Source organism: Cyprinus carpio, chromosome B1 (assembly GCF_018340385.1).
Source record: "Cyprinus carpio isolate SPL01 chromosome B1, ASM1834038v1, whole genome shotgun sequence".
Classification (NCBI taxonomy): Eukaryota; Metazoa; Chordata; class Actinopteri; order Cypriniformes; family Cyprinidae; genus Cyprinus; species Cyprinus carpio.
The window spans coordinates 27,052,202-27,068,115 of record NC_056597.1 but is presented as its reverse complement, the minus strand read 5'-3'; the positions used below and the strand labels follow the sequence as shown (position 1 = coordinate 27,068,115).

General features: G+C 38.1%; 1 protein-coding gene and 1 long non-coding RNA gene across 6 annotated transcripts in view; both read left to right on the top strand.

Moving 5' to 3' along the window:
- LOC122135912 (Down syndrome cell adhesion molecule-like protein Dscam2) overlaps positions 1-15,914 on the top strand; it is a 47,087-nt gene that overhangs the window by 12,217 nt on the left and 18,956 nt on the right. The window lies entirely within an intron of this gene.
- LOC122135917 lies at positions 833-3,569 on the top strand. The gene is made up of 3 exons (XR_006153776.1): positions 833-1,119; positions 1,553-1,554; positions 3,376-3,569. It is a non-coding gene; the product is annotated as an uncharacterized LOC122135917 (long non-coding RNA).

Genomic DNA, 15,914 nt, shown 5'->3' with positions numbered 1-15,914 from the left:
CACAAGTAAAACAATTTACAATCAAAATGTCTGTAGCACTTAAATTAAGATATCTTCAGCTGTTGTGATGCAGTTCAGTTTAGTTCAATAAAAAAACAATAATAATTAATTAATAGCTTAAAATGGCATGCGCTCTTATTTCAGTGTTGTTGTTAATGTTCGTGCTATTTCAGTTTCATTTGCTTCTGTACTGTTACTAAACTGTGTGCATGCACTTTAGACACTTACACGGTTCTTGCTCTGTCCATGCAATAACTGCATCCTTATCAAGAGAGTTTTCTTTTTACTTGAACTGCCGTGTACTCTGGTAATATCAGTGGTATGACCCATTTCAGGAGCTGTCAAAATTACAATTTAAAATTAGAGCATAACTCACTGCAGAGCAGGCTTGGGGATGTTCCCAACACCTCCTCGACATAAAGAGTTTAAGGGGAAGGAGAAACGCAGCAGAATACAGGAAGAGGTCAGAGCTGCTGTGGAGGAAGGAAGGACGAGTAGAGCAGCTGGAATGGGGCAACAGGGGGCCTGGACCAGGTGGGAGCAGGCCATGGACCGCAAGGTCACCTGGATGGAGCTCTGGCAAAGCGAGCCGCACCGCATAACCTTCCTGATTCGGGCAGTGTACGACGTCCTGCCTAGCCCAGCAAACCTCTGTATGTGGCGAAAAGCAGACACACCAACTTGCCAATTGTGCCCAGCTCGTGGAACGCTGGAGCTCATTCTGAGTTCCTGCCCAACAGCGCTCGGCCAGGGTCGGTACACAAAGACCCAAAACAACCTACTAAAACATATTACATAAACCATCATCAAATAAATCACAAAAGAAAGCCGAGGGAGCAACACCAATTGCTCAATCGCATTTGTCAGGGCAGGAGAACAGCCACAAGCAGGGAGTAAGGCACCAGCAGGGATCCTGGCATCAGCCAAGGACTGGAAACTCGCTGTGGATTTGGAGAAGCAGCTGAAATTCCCCCAGCACATTGTCAGCATAACTATGAGGCCAGATATCATTCTAGTCTCAGAGAGCACCAAGAATATGATCATCATGGAGCTGACCGTCCCATGGGAGGACCGCTTGGGAGGAGCTCACGAAAGAAAGATGACCAAATATGAACATCTGTACAGCCCAAACCACATTCTCCAAGAGGAGCAACCCTTTTGAATCTACAGATTGACTCATGGAAGTATACCCCCAGGGGAACCCGAGAGGGGGGTAGAATGAGAACCCCAATCTGACAGACCCAAGGTTATCGACTAATGGCAATGGAGGAACGACAACGACCGCAGTATGCAGGTGCGGGAAAACCTGCAAAAACAGCCGTGGCCTAAAGATCCACCAAGCCAGGATGAAGTGTTTGGAGAACGAATATGTGTCACAGCGCACAGATGCTACATCTGATGAGACGCAGGTGGAGCCGAGCCAGGAAGCACCCCATAGCGCTCAGAGCCTCCGTGTGCCACTAACCGTCCCCCAAAGTCTTCTGCCCCAGGCAAAGGCGTGAATCAAGTGACCACAGGCCTGTAGGCAGCGAAGATCCACAAAATCCGGCAGGAGTTGAAGTCCCTTAAGAAGCAGCACAAGGAAGCCAGTGAGGAGCAAGTACCTTACGGTACTGTGGTTAGACCTAGCCAATGCATATGGCTCTATCCACCACAAGCTGGTCCAGACCACCATGACCAAGCACCATGTGCCACATCACATTGCAGATCTGATCTTGGACTATTACAACCATTTCAGGATGCAAGTCTCTGCAGGAGGTGTAACATCAGATAGGCACAAACTGGAGGTGGGAATAATCACAGGCTGCACCATCTCAGTGATCCTATTTGTGGTGGCAATGAATATGATTGTCAAATCGGCAGAGCCTGAGTGTCGAGGGCCCCAAAGCAGAGGAGGGGTCCGCCATCCGCCAATTAGAGCATTTATGGATGACTTGACAGTCACCACAGAGTCAGTGCCCGGAGGCAGGTGGATACTCCAAGGGCTGGAAAAGCTCATCTGGTGGGCTCGGCTGGAGTTCAACAGACAGATTCCATTCCATACAGTGCTGAAGAAGGGCAAGGTAACGGACAGGTTCCATTTCAGCATCAAAGAGGCAAAGATACCATCACTGTCAGAACAGCCGGTGAAAAGCTTGGGCAAGGTTTTTGACAGCAGCCTCAGAGACTCCACATCAGTCCAGTCAACCTGCCAGGAGCTGGGCAGCTGGTTAAGAGCAATAGACCGTTCTGGCCTCCCCGGCAAGTTTAAAGCGTGGATTTACCAACATGGTATCCTGCCAAGAATACTCTGGCCGCTACTTGTGTATAAGGTTCCCATTTCTACGGTGGAGACCTTGGAAAGAAAGGTCAGCAGCTGTCTCAGGAGATGGTTAGGGTTGCCCAGGAGCCTCAGCAACATTGCCCTCTATGGGAACACCACAATGCTCCAGTTGCCTCTGAAATCCTTGGAAGAGGAGTTTAATGTGACTCGGGCACGCGAGGTGCTGATGTAAAGAGACTCCAACGACCCAAAGGTGGCCCAGGCAGGAGTGCTGGTGAAGACCGGGAGAAAGTGGAGCGCCCAAGCTGCTGTGCTGGATGCACAGGCTCGACTGCGGCACAAAGAGCTTGTGTGAGTGGTGGCCCGAGGCAGAGCAGGCTTGGGGATGTTCCCAACACCTCCTCGACATAAAGAGTTGAAGGGGAAGGAGAAACGCAGCCGAATACAGGAAGAGGTCAGAGCTGCTGTAGAGGAAGGAAGGACGAGTAGAGCAGCTGGAATAGGGCAACAAGGGGCCTGGACCAGGTGGGAGCAGGCCATGGACCGCAAGGTCACCTGGACGGAGCTCTGGCAAAGCGAGCCGCACCGCATAACCTTCCTGATTCGGGCAGTGTACGACGTCCTGCCTAGCCCAGCAAACCTCTGTACGTGGGGAAAAGCAGACACACCAACTTGCCAATTGTGCCCAGCTCGTGGAACGCTGGAGCACATTCTGAGTTCCTGCCCAACAGCGCTCGGCCAGGGTCGGTACACTTGGCGTCACAACCAGGTGCTGAAATCTATTGCAGACACCATCAGCAAAGAGATCAGCAAAGGCAGCAGAGGGAGCAACACCAATTGCTCAATCGCATTTGTTAGGGCAGGAGAACAGCCACAAGCAGGGAGGAAGGCATCAGCAGGGATCCTGGCATCAGCCAAGGACTGGAAACTCGCTGTGGATTTGGAGAAGCAGCTGAAATTCCCCCAGCACATTGTCAGCATAACTATGAGGCCAGATATCATTCTAGTCTCAGAGAGCACCAAGAATATGATCATCATGGAGCTGACCGTCCCATGGGAGGACCGCTTGGGAGAAGCTCACGAAAGAAAGATGACCAAATATGAACATCTAGTCACAGACTGCCGAGCACAGGGCTGGAAGGAGAGATGCATGCCTATCGAGGTTGGCTGCAGAGGATTTGTGGGGCGCTCCCTCCACAAAGCCTTCACTGCGCTGGGCATTGTAGGAACAACAAGGAGCAGGGCCATCAAGAACATCACAGAGAAAGCCTCGAGATGGCTCTGGATCCGTAGAGGAACACCATGGATGCAAAAAAACCCGAAACAACCAACAACCTCAGGTTACACTACTCAAGATTGTCTGATGTTGAAAGACCCGAAACACCCGAGGACCTCAGGTTACAACACTGATGATGTTTTCAGGTGCATCTGAAGATGTGTTTCAAGAACTACATCGACTAAAATATTGATACGTTAAACTACCATAGCTACTGATTCAAAATGCCAGCACCAGTGATTAACTGTCAAAGCAAAGCGCGGTTTGAATGGCCCGCCCCCGAGCTGAAAGTTTTGATTGGTTTTGCACCCGAGTCAGACCTGTCTGTTACTGCATGAAGTACAAAGCTGTCTGTGATCAGATAAGTATTGTCTGTCTTCTCTTTGGGTTTCTTAAAATCAACTTTTTAATGAATTATTTCACTCATTAATATATTTTAATCTTTCTGCTTTCTCTCGCTCTCTGCTGTTGCTTTCAGGTTTGACATACGCGAGCGATTCTCTTAAAGGGGATTCATCAATATATTCCGAACAGACGTTTTCATTCAAATCCCTATAGACACTTAAAGGTCCACTGAAGTGCCAGCATTATTCTATGTGGTGACTTAATTTTAACTGAAACAGGTAGACAGGATGAGACACATTGAGCAGCCCCGCCCCCTTTTTAAAATAGCCAGTATTGTTTTGTTTTTATATGTTCTGTCCCGAGCCGTTAAGCTCGGTAATGTTAAGAGATTCCAGCCATCCCTTGCAGAATCTTTTTATGTTGTTACCTTCTTCACGTAGATATTCTTTACCGCTTTGCAGGACAAATAGATTTAAAAATTATTTTTCTCTGTACTGTTTATTGCTGTGTGTTTGGGATTGTATGGATTCTGCTGTCTGTGAAACAAATTGCCCCTCGGGGATAATAAAGTTAACCTTACCTAACCTAAAGCAACATTTGACAGCCACAGTCTAATATATTATCCCCTAGATTCAAAATGAAACTCTTACTAAAACAAAAAAGTTATTACTATATGTTTTTCATGTCCATGTATGTGGTTACAGTAAAATCATAAAGAAGTGAAATCGCTCAGGAAATCTGTCCTGTCTTGCCTGCACTCGAGATTGTGACGTGTAAGCACCACTGACAGATTCTTCACTCCTATTGGTTGTCGCTCGCGAAAATTCTGTGTTCATATGCATAAAGTTAAACAATTCTTAACTTTTGTCACTTGACTCGCATCACTTGACACGCCCACATTCTGTGGACGCTTCAGATTCTAGAGAGCATTTGATTGGTTAGAAGATTTGATGAGAAGCTGAAGTACGAGGTGACGTCAGAAAAATCGTGCAGAAGTGATGAAATGCAAGCTTTGAAAGCGTTGAATCAATGCAGTTATGTAATCAGCTATACTCATTTTAAACCATATTTTAATGTGGGTTACAACCTGTAATGGCATTTTTCTGATATGATGGAAAGTATGGCATGTTTTATGTCAATTTTAAAAATGTATATGTATAGACTTTTTAAAACAAGTAGAATAAGAACAATAAGTTACTGATCATATGAAATTAGTATTAACAAAATTAATTTGTACTACAAAGGTGGCACAGAAGAACACAAAATTGGCTTGTAGGTGTATTTTCAGTGGTTTAATAAGGCTTAGAGGTGGCATGAGTCCAATTAAATTAGTAAATTCATGTTAAGATTAATGTTTTAAATATAAAATTTTGAATATAGAAATATTAAATGATTTAAATAACTGAAAACTGCAAATGCGACTGAAATGGTCACACTGTAGAGCCCTGATTAATCATAAATGTTCTGTAGAAACAATGAACAGCAGCTTTCAGCCTGTCACCATGATGCAAACATGGAATATCAGACATACAGCAGTAGTTACAGGTTTTTTATTCATATGCACTGCTTTTCTGTTGTTTCTTCTGTGTAAACCTGGACGCGATTGACTGTTGCGCATGTGCGTCTCGCAGCATCTCACGCATGAAACGGCATTCTAAAAACACTGTGCTCAAGTTAAAAGAAGTTCAACTCCCATGTTCTTGAATTTTTTCCTATTCCGCTGCTTGCGTTGCATCTCTGTCAACACAAAAGCGCATTCTGTGTGAATGGCACCTAGCGATATATTCTTCTTATGGTCCTTCTCACAGCGCATTACACAAGAGCAGTTAATCACATGCACCAACATGCGGTTGGATCATTCTTTTCTCTTTACTGTTATCCTTGGCATATTGTCAGTGTGTAATTCTAACATTTGGTAATATTTCTATTTAAAATCGTGATTTCTAGATTTATTTAAAAAAAAATCATGGCAAAACATTAAATTCAAATTAATTAATAAAATCACCCAGCCCTAGGGTAAACTTTGTTAAAATCGTGAAAATCAAAGGACACATTCATTGCAATATATCAGACATTTGAGGTTCTGTGGTTAGTAGATGTTTTATGTTTTCTAGCAGTGCATTTATTTTATGAAACTGATGTTCTCTTTCTTAAGAACAGATGCAGGACTGATTGCTGAGATAGTAATTTCTGTCATCCTTATCCTCCTCCTCAGCGTTATCAGCTTGATTTGCATCTATTTACTCAAAGAGTCCATTTACAGTAGGTTCCCTATTGTGCTTTTATTTTCTTCTTAATTTTTTAAAGGAATGTTAAATATGATTTGTGTCTATGAATTCAACTACGTTTCTCCAACCTCTGTGTAGACATTAGTGGGTCATTTCGTGTCAACTCAACCAGAGGTCACCAGCTCAATTTTTTTATTTGATATTTTTTTATGAAGAAAGATAAACATGTATAGTGATGAAAGCAAAAATATTAAATGTCATGGATAAATTTGTATATTGTCATTCCTTACCTACTTATTTGTATTTTTTGTATTTTTTATTCTTTTATTGTGTGTTTTTTGTTCTGTCGCTGTCATTCTGTTGCACTGCGGAGCTTCTATCACAAAAACAATTTCCTCGTATGTGTAAACATACCTGGCAATAAAGCTCATTCTGATTCTGATTAATATTTATGGAGTAATCCACTATTTTGTAGAGGGGGGTCAAAATGGCAATTTTCCCCTGAGATTCACAGCCAAATTACAGGGGGTTAAAATGACTTCAGAAAGATGGCAGCATCATTGTTATTTTTACACAAAGATTGGTAGGTCTAGTAAAATCTGTAGACTTTAGCAATGTCTGTTGCATTATGTGCCAATTGAGCACTTTTCAAGTTTTTCTCCAAAGCTTGCAAGCCAGTAACTGCAAAAGTAATAATGGCCTTTTAGTTATTGGGTCTTAACAAACTTCCATTTATTTTTAAGTCTCTATATGGTTAATTTCCAGAGATATTGTAGTTTTAATATGGCTCCAGGAGTAAATCGTTAAATTGTACACATTTTCAGTGGTCAAAAACCAAATGTGGGTCACTTTGAAAAATATGATACTACTTTTATTTTAAAAGGGAAAGTCTGATGATCAAATAATATTTAAACTAGAAATATATTTTATTTCTTTCTGTCAAAACAACTGCATTGAACATGCATGTCTGAGTGCAATAAATATTTGTTTTCCAAAGTTTGCGTGTCTGTAACTCAAGAAGTATTAAAGATATTGCAATATGATTATAGATTCTAGTCCTTAATAAACTGTTCTTTTAGAATCTTAATTTTCTAGGCACTACATCATTCAGTCCCAGAGATATGGGGACCTCAATAAGGCTCCATATAGTACGTACATATCTAAACTCTTTTTTTAGCACTCAGACAGGTATGATATATGCATATTGTTTTGATAGAGGGAAACAAGATACTATTTTAATTTCAACATTATTTATTCCTCAGACATTGTTCTTTAAATTTATATCAGCTTTATACAAAATGAACAACAATTGGTCGTCAGCCAATGAAAATGGGTAATAATCATATTCAGTATCTGAATATGGAGCCTCATTGAGACCCCAATATCATTAGGACTGAACGATGTAGGGCCTTGAAAATGAAGACTCCCAAAGAAAAGTTTATTAAGAACTAGAATCCAAAACCATATTGCAATATATGTAATACTTTTTTAGTTACAGGCAGGCAAACTTTGGAAAAAGAATATAAATGGCACTCAGAACTATGTTCAATGACAGAAGGAAACAAAATACATTTCTAGTTTAAACATTATTTGTTCTTCAGACATTGCTCTTTAAAAGAAAAAAGTGTCATATTTAAGTCAAATATAAGTGTAATTTTTTTTTTTTGTTAAAGTGACCCACGTTTGAAATTTTGACCACTGAAAATGTGTACAATTTAATGATTTACTCCTGGAGTCATATTGAAATTCCAATGTCTTTGGAACCGAACAATATAGGGCCTTGAAAATGAAGAGGCCAAAAGGGAAGTTCGTTAAGACCCATTATAAAGGGCATTGAGATATCTTTAATATTTGTTTTTGAGTTACAGGCCTACAAACTTTGGAGAGTTATTTCTTTCAAGTGCTGTTTTACCCATTTTTGAATGGTCACCACTAGCACATAATGCAACAAAGACAGCTAAAGTCAACAGATTTTACTAATAGACCTACCAATCTCTGTCTAAGCGTAACGTAATGATGTTGCCATCTTTCTGAAGTCATTTTAACCCCCTGTAATTTGGCTCTGAATCTCAGGTGAAAATTGCCATTTTCACCCCACTCTACAAAATAGTGGATTACTCAGTAAATATTAATCCATGACATTTAGTATTGTGGCTTTCATCACTATATATGTTTATCTTTCTTCAGAAAAAAAAAAAGTATTAGCAAAATCTAAAATTTGAGCTGGAGAGCTCTGGCTGAGTTGACACGTAATGACCCTAGTATATTTATTGTTATTAGTCAGTTTTTTTTTTTGTTTTTTTTTTAAGTTTACATTTGGGCCTGGTTTAACAGACAGGGCTTAAACTATAAAGGATTAGGCCATAGTTCAATTAGGACATTAAAGTCATTTTTATAAATGTTCCTTAGACATATTTTAAGATCAATCAATGCAGGTTTCTTTCAGTTGAAACAGCTCAGACTTACAATTTAGTCTGGGACTAGATTTAAGCCTCTTCTGTGAAACCCTGGTCCTACGTCCATTAAGCATGTGATCATCTTGCTAATTTTTTAGTATTCTCATTCTTTAGTAGCTTTAGCACAGTGTTGTTTAAAAATTTGCAATGATAGCAAAGGTTTTGATTATTGCAAAGTCTGCATTTAGCAACAATTGTATTTTACTCTGATAATTGATCACATTAAATTATATAAATCCTTTTTCCTAAACCAGACCATGTTAATGAACGCTGTCCATGTATAGAAAGTAAGTTAGTTTGTTTGAATTATTTTCTTCCAAAAAATTGTCATACCAACAACTTACTATAAAAATACTTGATATGGGTCATTTAGTGGACATTTAATGACTGTTTTTCTCTTCAGGTGTGTTAAGCTGCGTGGATTGTTGCAAAAAGAAGAGTATGTCATTATCATTTGTGTTTATTATTTACCCTACGCTCTGCATAAATATTACATTTCAATTATATTATTAAAAATGACTGTGAACAACATTATTTCAGTGGACCAAGCTGTTCAATTATACTCCACCCCAAAATGAAAATTTTGTCATTAATCACTTACCCCCATGTCGTTCCAAACCCGTAAAAGCATTGTTCATCTTCGGGACACAATTTAAGATATTTTGGATGAAAACCGGGAAGCCTGTGACTGTCCCATTAACTGCCAAGTAAATAACAGTGTCAAGGTCCAGAAAAGTATGAAAGACATCGTCAGAATAGTCCATCTGCCATCAGTGGTTCAACCGTAATGTTATGAAGCAATGAGAATACAACGAGAAAACAAAAATAACGACTTTATTCAACAATTTGTCTCCTCTGTGTCTCTCCGCGTCACTGTTGCGCCATTTTGGAGAATATGAGCTGAACGCAAGCAGCTTACGCTCTTCTGTGTCAGTCGTGCTGCACAGATGCGCTGTTTTCATTCAAATCAAAGCGTACATACATGTAGAACATGTATACTTCTGTCACATCTGACACAGAAGAGTGTAAGCTGCTTGCGTTCAGCGGATATTCTCCAACATGGCACTACAGTGATGCGGAGAGACACAGAGGAGACGAATTGTTGAATAAAGTTGTTATTTTTGTTTTCTTTGAATACGAAAAGTATTCTCGTTGCTTCAAAATTGTGTCCCGAAGACGAACAAAGCTTTTATGGGTTTGAAATGACATGGGGGTAAGTGATTAATGACAAAATTTCCATTTTGGTGTGGAGTATCCCTTTAAGGAATGCAGCAGTAGGTTGACCTGCTCTATATGTCTATATAACTCTTGGATCTTCTTTCTTTTTCACAAATGACACTGAAGGAAAGCAATATAATCCAGCGTCAACGGGTAAGCATGTAATAACCCTAACCTTAAGATGTAATAAACTGGCATCTCTTTATACAAATATTTAAAATATCTATGGTATGTTCTCAGTAAAGCTAATGTGATTACGTTTTGTCCTCAAGCTACTTTAAAAAAAAATTATATATTATTTCATAAATCATTACTAACTAAACAATATCTGCTGCACAGATGTGTGAATCAAGGTGGTTTAAATTACAGAATTTTGGCTAGTTAAGCAACCCACTTCACTTCTAACTTTTTATGACTGTCAGTATAATATAAAAAAGTGAAATTTCATTGTTTTTCCATAGTTCTGCTGCATGCTCTTTTAAAGTGAAAATTTTTTATCACATTATGATGATGATATGTTAACAAATGACTGTCAGCATAATATATAAAAGTTTGAATTTCATTGTATGGCTGATTGTTTATTATTTGGTTAATTATCAAGGTGACAAGATGAAAGAAGATGCAGTCAGCCCAGGTAAGATGATAAAAAATAAAAAATAAAAAAAACTTTGGTTTATCATAGACAAATAATTACATCAATAGTCCTTTACAAAGATGAAGACTTACCAATTTTACCTCAGTTATATTTACAGTGGACTGTCAATTTCAGTCCTACTGCATGCTCTTTTAAAGTGAATAATTTTTCACATTATGATGATGATGAAACTGGGAAAAAAAGACTTTATAATACTTTGCTCTGCATTTTCTGAATATGTTGTTGTTGTTGTTGTTTTTGACACTCTCAGTGATTAGAAGTCCTTGACTCTTGTTTGTTCATATTTGTGATTTTTACAGTCAGTTTGTCTCTGATTACAGACCAGAAACATGTCTACAAGAATGGTATTTCAGATGCGACACAAAGTCAAAATCAGTGATGGTAAGATATTTGCACATCAGTGAGTTTCTGGATTTCTCATGTTCATAATCAAAGTTGAGTATTAGTAATGTGATTAAGATCAAAATCTAGCTCTTATTAGGTCAGCATGTTATTCAGTACATTCTTCCTGTTTTTGCATGTTTTCTAAATGCAGATTCTTCTTCTTTTACTTCCTAGAAAATAACAGCTCTGCTTCTCTGAAAATGTCAGCAGAGTTTGGAGGAGAAACGATAACAAAGCAGCAGAATGAGGATTTTTCTTCTTATTGGCTTACAAAATTTATTTTACAAGGACAATAAGCTTTTCAAAAATGGGCAGTGAGCTTCATATGATTGAAATCATTATTTATTAAATTGATTAAATATGGCTAGTTTTAAACTTTTCAAAATGATTTGCGTATTTTCATAAATCGGCCATCAGTTTAATTGCTACAGTGTTCACACTGCAGGGGATTTTTTTTTTTTCTCCCAAATCTGATTTTCAACATTATTATTTGCAAATCACTTGGACTTATTTGTCATTTGTGACATTTTCAGCAATCTTTATTGTCTTTTTTTGTGATTGCATATTCTTGGCATTGCATTCTGACCAAATTTAGACCAAATCCTTGACATAGTGACAAGTGACTTCCTGAAGCAAGCTGGAGAACTGTGTCTGTGTGCCACATTTGAGAGCAGCAGCTTCCATACATGTTGTACATCAAAATCAGTATGTGAGCCAAATTGAGTGAGTCTGAATTCATAGTATCCACAAAACAGTAGGCAAGAAGTACCTGGATGACTTACAACTTACGGCGAGATCTGAAATGTGCATCAGATAAATGCTTTACTATCCCATGAGGGATACTGACAACGTAGGTCACATGTGTCAACATGGCAGAAGTAAAACATCTGAATTTCATTCATACTATATAGGACTTACCGGTACTTTTTTGTAGCTGTGAAGCACATTGCAAACCAAATTTAGTACCTACTATAATTGCGCGATTTTGTAAGCAGTGAAAGAGAAACGGCAGGAGGACATATTTTCCATCACACCATACTACTAATTGAATGTGTCAAAAGTACCGACCGCGATACCATCCGGTCCTGAAATTGTAAAAATGTCCATTTCCCACTAAGATTTAAGTGTTGCATATCTGTTGAGAGTGTGAACACAATGACCAATCAGCACGGTTTAAGAATCTGCTCAACAGCAGTGCTTTTTTTTTTTTTTGTACCGAATGGTATTGCGTTCAGTACTTTTGACAACCCTAGCAGACAGTAATGTGATTAGAGGTATAATGCTGTATGTTATAAAGATAAAAACTGAGCACTGGAGAGTGGAGTTGGTAAAAATAGTTTATTCTTTTGTACTTAAGGAGGAACCTGTCCTTCGCTACTGAGAAATAAAATGATCAAATGATCATCAAAGTGTGTGTGTGTGTGTGTGTGTGTGTGTGGGAGTGTTTATATGTTTACATGTTCTTCAATATATATATATATATATATATATATATATATATATATATATATATATATATATATATATATATATATATATATATTATTTTTTTTATTTATTTTTTTATTTAATGTGAAAAATTAATGTCATACAATGCTAAACCTTGCTGATGGCTTTGTTTTGAAATTCTTAATTGTGCTTCCAGACTATAACAATTCAGTTTTTGCGACTTTGACAAAACGTCACCTGTTTGTTTGTTTTTATAATCCAAATGTAAATTTTGTCAAAAGCTGGGTTTTTCCCCTCTCTCTCTCTCTCTCTCTCTCTCTCACTCTCTCTTATATTTCCGTGTTTCAGTGTCGAAAAGTATTTTGTGTGTATTTCATTCTGGTGTTTTAAGCGCATTCACAGCCATGTCTCTGGAATGAAAATAAATTTCCCCATTTCAAGGCCTCCGCTTTTTAGAGCCAAATAAGAAACTCCCTCATTATTTGTTAAGGGTACGGTTTGATTCACTCAAAGCTCACTGATGTTGTCATAGTTTCATTTTCGATTTTGTTTAATATGTTCTTATATTGTATATATCACTATTTTCTATCATTTTTCTATCACTACAGTATATATATTATTTTATTTACAATGTAAAGTTTAAAATATTGTGTCTTTTTTTTTTTTTTTTTTTGGTAACAATTTATAATAGCTAACACTTATTTTCTATTAACTAGGACTTTTTCCTCAATAAATTCCTAATTTGCTGCTTATTAATAGTTAGTAAGGTAGTTGTTATCTTTAGGTATTGGGTAGGATTAGGGATGTTGAATAAGGTATTAATATGTGCTTAATTAGTACTAATAAATGGCTAATATTCTAGTAATATGCATGTTAATAAGCAACTAGTTAAGAGATCCCATAAATAAAGTTAGTTCTTTTTTTTTTTTAATTAGATAATATAAGCACCATCAATGCACGTCTTTTTAATGTTGGTTGTTTTTTAAACTTACAATAGATCACTTTCTCTGGGGTGACTTATTCACCAGAATCTAAAAGTGCTCTAATAACGGATTGCATTGACCTTGAGGAGCTCAGTTTGAAGGATTGAAATGTATCTTTTACCATAGGAGAGAGTATAGACTTCCTCTTTGTGGTTTTTGTAAGATGCATACATTTATTTTGTATTTTGAGACTTGTATTTGAATGTATAAAAATTGCATGAGCTTTGTGCCTGAATGGTGCGTTTCCGGTTTCAAAAAAGGAACCGCAGAGAAACACAAACCCATCAACTTTTGTTAAGTAGGGATTAAAGTAGAATTAAGGAAGCTCTCGGGTCACCATTTTGCTCTGTGTTGACAATGAATATGTACAAACTGCCTCTGCTCTCAGTGTCCTTTGGATCCTAAACATGAGTTGTAATATTGTATTCTGCAGTGACTATGTAGTTAAATTTAGTTTAGTTATTTAGTAATTTATTTTACTTTATTCTTTCAATGTATTAAGAAAGAAGTAAATGTTTTTGCCATTATTTTAAAATGTGTTTTTGCTAATGTAATGTAAATTACTATTCAGCCAGGTCATCTCAAAATTTTATGCAATATTCAGTTATAGCAATGTGTATTAAGTTTGAATAAAGTTGCCATTTAAGCAATGGTGGCAAAAGCAATTAATTGTTGCATGTTTCATTTTACTGATTTGTTGTGCATGTCTTTTAACATTTTATATTACAATTCATCCAAATACATTTACACTCACTGGCAACTTTATTAGGTAGACCTTGCTAGTACTGGGTTGGACCCTCTTTTGCCTTCATTTCTGCCTCAATTCTTCGTGGCATAGATTCAGCAAGGTATTGGAAACAATCCTTAGAGATTTTGGTCCATATTGACATGATAGCATCACGCAGTTGCTGCAGATTTGTCGGCTGCACATCCATGATGAGAATCTCCCATTCCACCACATCCCAAAGCTGCTCTATTGGGTTGAGATCGGGTGACTGTGGAGGCCATTTGAGTAAAGAAGTCATTGTCATGTTCAAGAAACCAGTCTGATATGATTTGAGCTTTGTGACATGGTGCATTATCAGAAGTCATAAAGGGATGGACATGGTCAGCAACAACACCACACCATTACACCATCAGCAAAACTATGCTCAATTGGTACTAAGGGGCCCAAAGTGTGCCAAGAAAATATCCCCCACACCATTACACCACCAGCAGCAGTCCGAACCATTGAAACAAGGCAGGATGGATCCATGCTTTCATGTTCTTTTTCGACGTGTTGTGCGTTCAGAGATGGTATTCTGCATAATTGGTTATAACGAGTGGATATTTGAGTTACTGTTGCCTTTCTATCATCTCTAACCAGTCTGCCCATTCTCCTCTGACCTCTGACATCAACAAGGCATTTTCATCCACACAACTGCCGCTCACTGGATATTTTCTCTTTTTCAGACCATTCTCTGTAAATCCTACAGATCAGCAGTTTTTGAAATACTCAGACCAGCCCGTCTGGCACTAACAACCATTCCACCTTCAAAGTCACTTAAAACCCCTTTCTTCCCCATTCTGATGCTCGGTTTGAACTTCAGCAAGTCGTCTTTACCACATCTAGATGCCTAAATGCATTGAGTTGCTGCCATGTGATTGGCTGACACACACAAATATATATACATGCAGTTATCGCGTACATGGTTAGTGTTACTGCCGGTCTACAGACACTTAGGGCCGCATTTAACGAGACAGGGGTAGCTGCAGCCTGGAGCAATGGGCGTGCCAAAAGGTAAGGGTGTGCCAAAATGTTTCTCATTGGTGAAAGGAGTTTTACTGTTTTGGCCAATCAGCGGTAAATATACATTTTTTCCTTTGTGTTATATCTTGCAGCTTTAGTAATTGGTTTATTGTATTTGACAGACATACTGTATGTACAGTGACACAAAACCATAAGCGCATCTGCATCGAAGCTCTCAGAGCTGATAGTTTGTATCGGCGTCCTTTTTGTGCAATACAGTACAGAATACATCCTGTAAGTATAATAATTATTACCACCTCTGCTATTACAACTAAACTAAGATCAGTTCACAATCTATGAAGACGATTAGACAAAAAAAAAAAAAGAACTCTATTTTAGAGTTTGTTTCTACCTTTCTGCTAGGTATCCAACTAATGCAGAGTATATTCAAGTTGCCAACACACTGGTTGTGAAGTACCCTTTCCAGAGAAATATACAAGGAAATGACTGTGTAAGTTACATTGTTTTTAATCCATTGATGTATCTCTAGCAACATAATCACACACAGTAACAATATATTGTAATCTTTATTTGCTGGAAAATGACAATCAATCAAATTTGTCTTTTAAGCACACCTGACATGTCCCTCAATCGGAAATTTAAAGCAGAACATGCACCACTTGCAGGTTATTGTAGCATATGTAAGCACACTTTTTTTTGCACTGTTAATCAGTTTTACATTTTCACTTAGTGCAGGTCCATGCAAGGAAGATACTGTACTACAGATATTTAAATCTTTTTTTGTATCTACTCCACTTTTTCACTGCCTGACCATCATCTTAATGTTTATGCAGTTCAATGTTTTTATTATTGTTTATATCTAAAGCACCTTGTTCAATAAGTATTTAGATGTTTCTCATATCTGTCA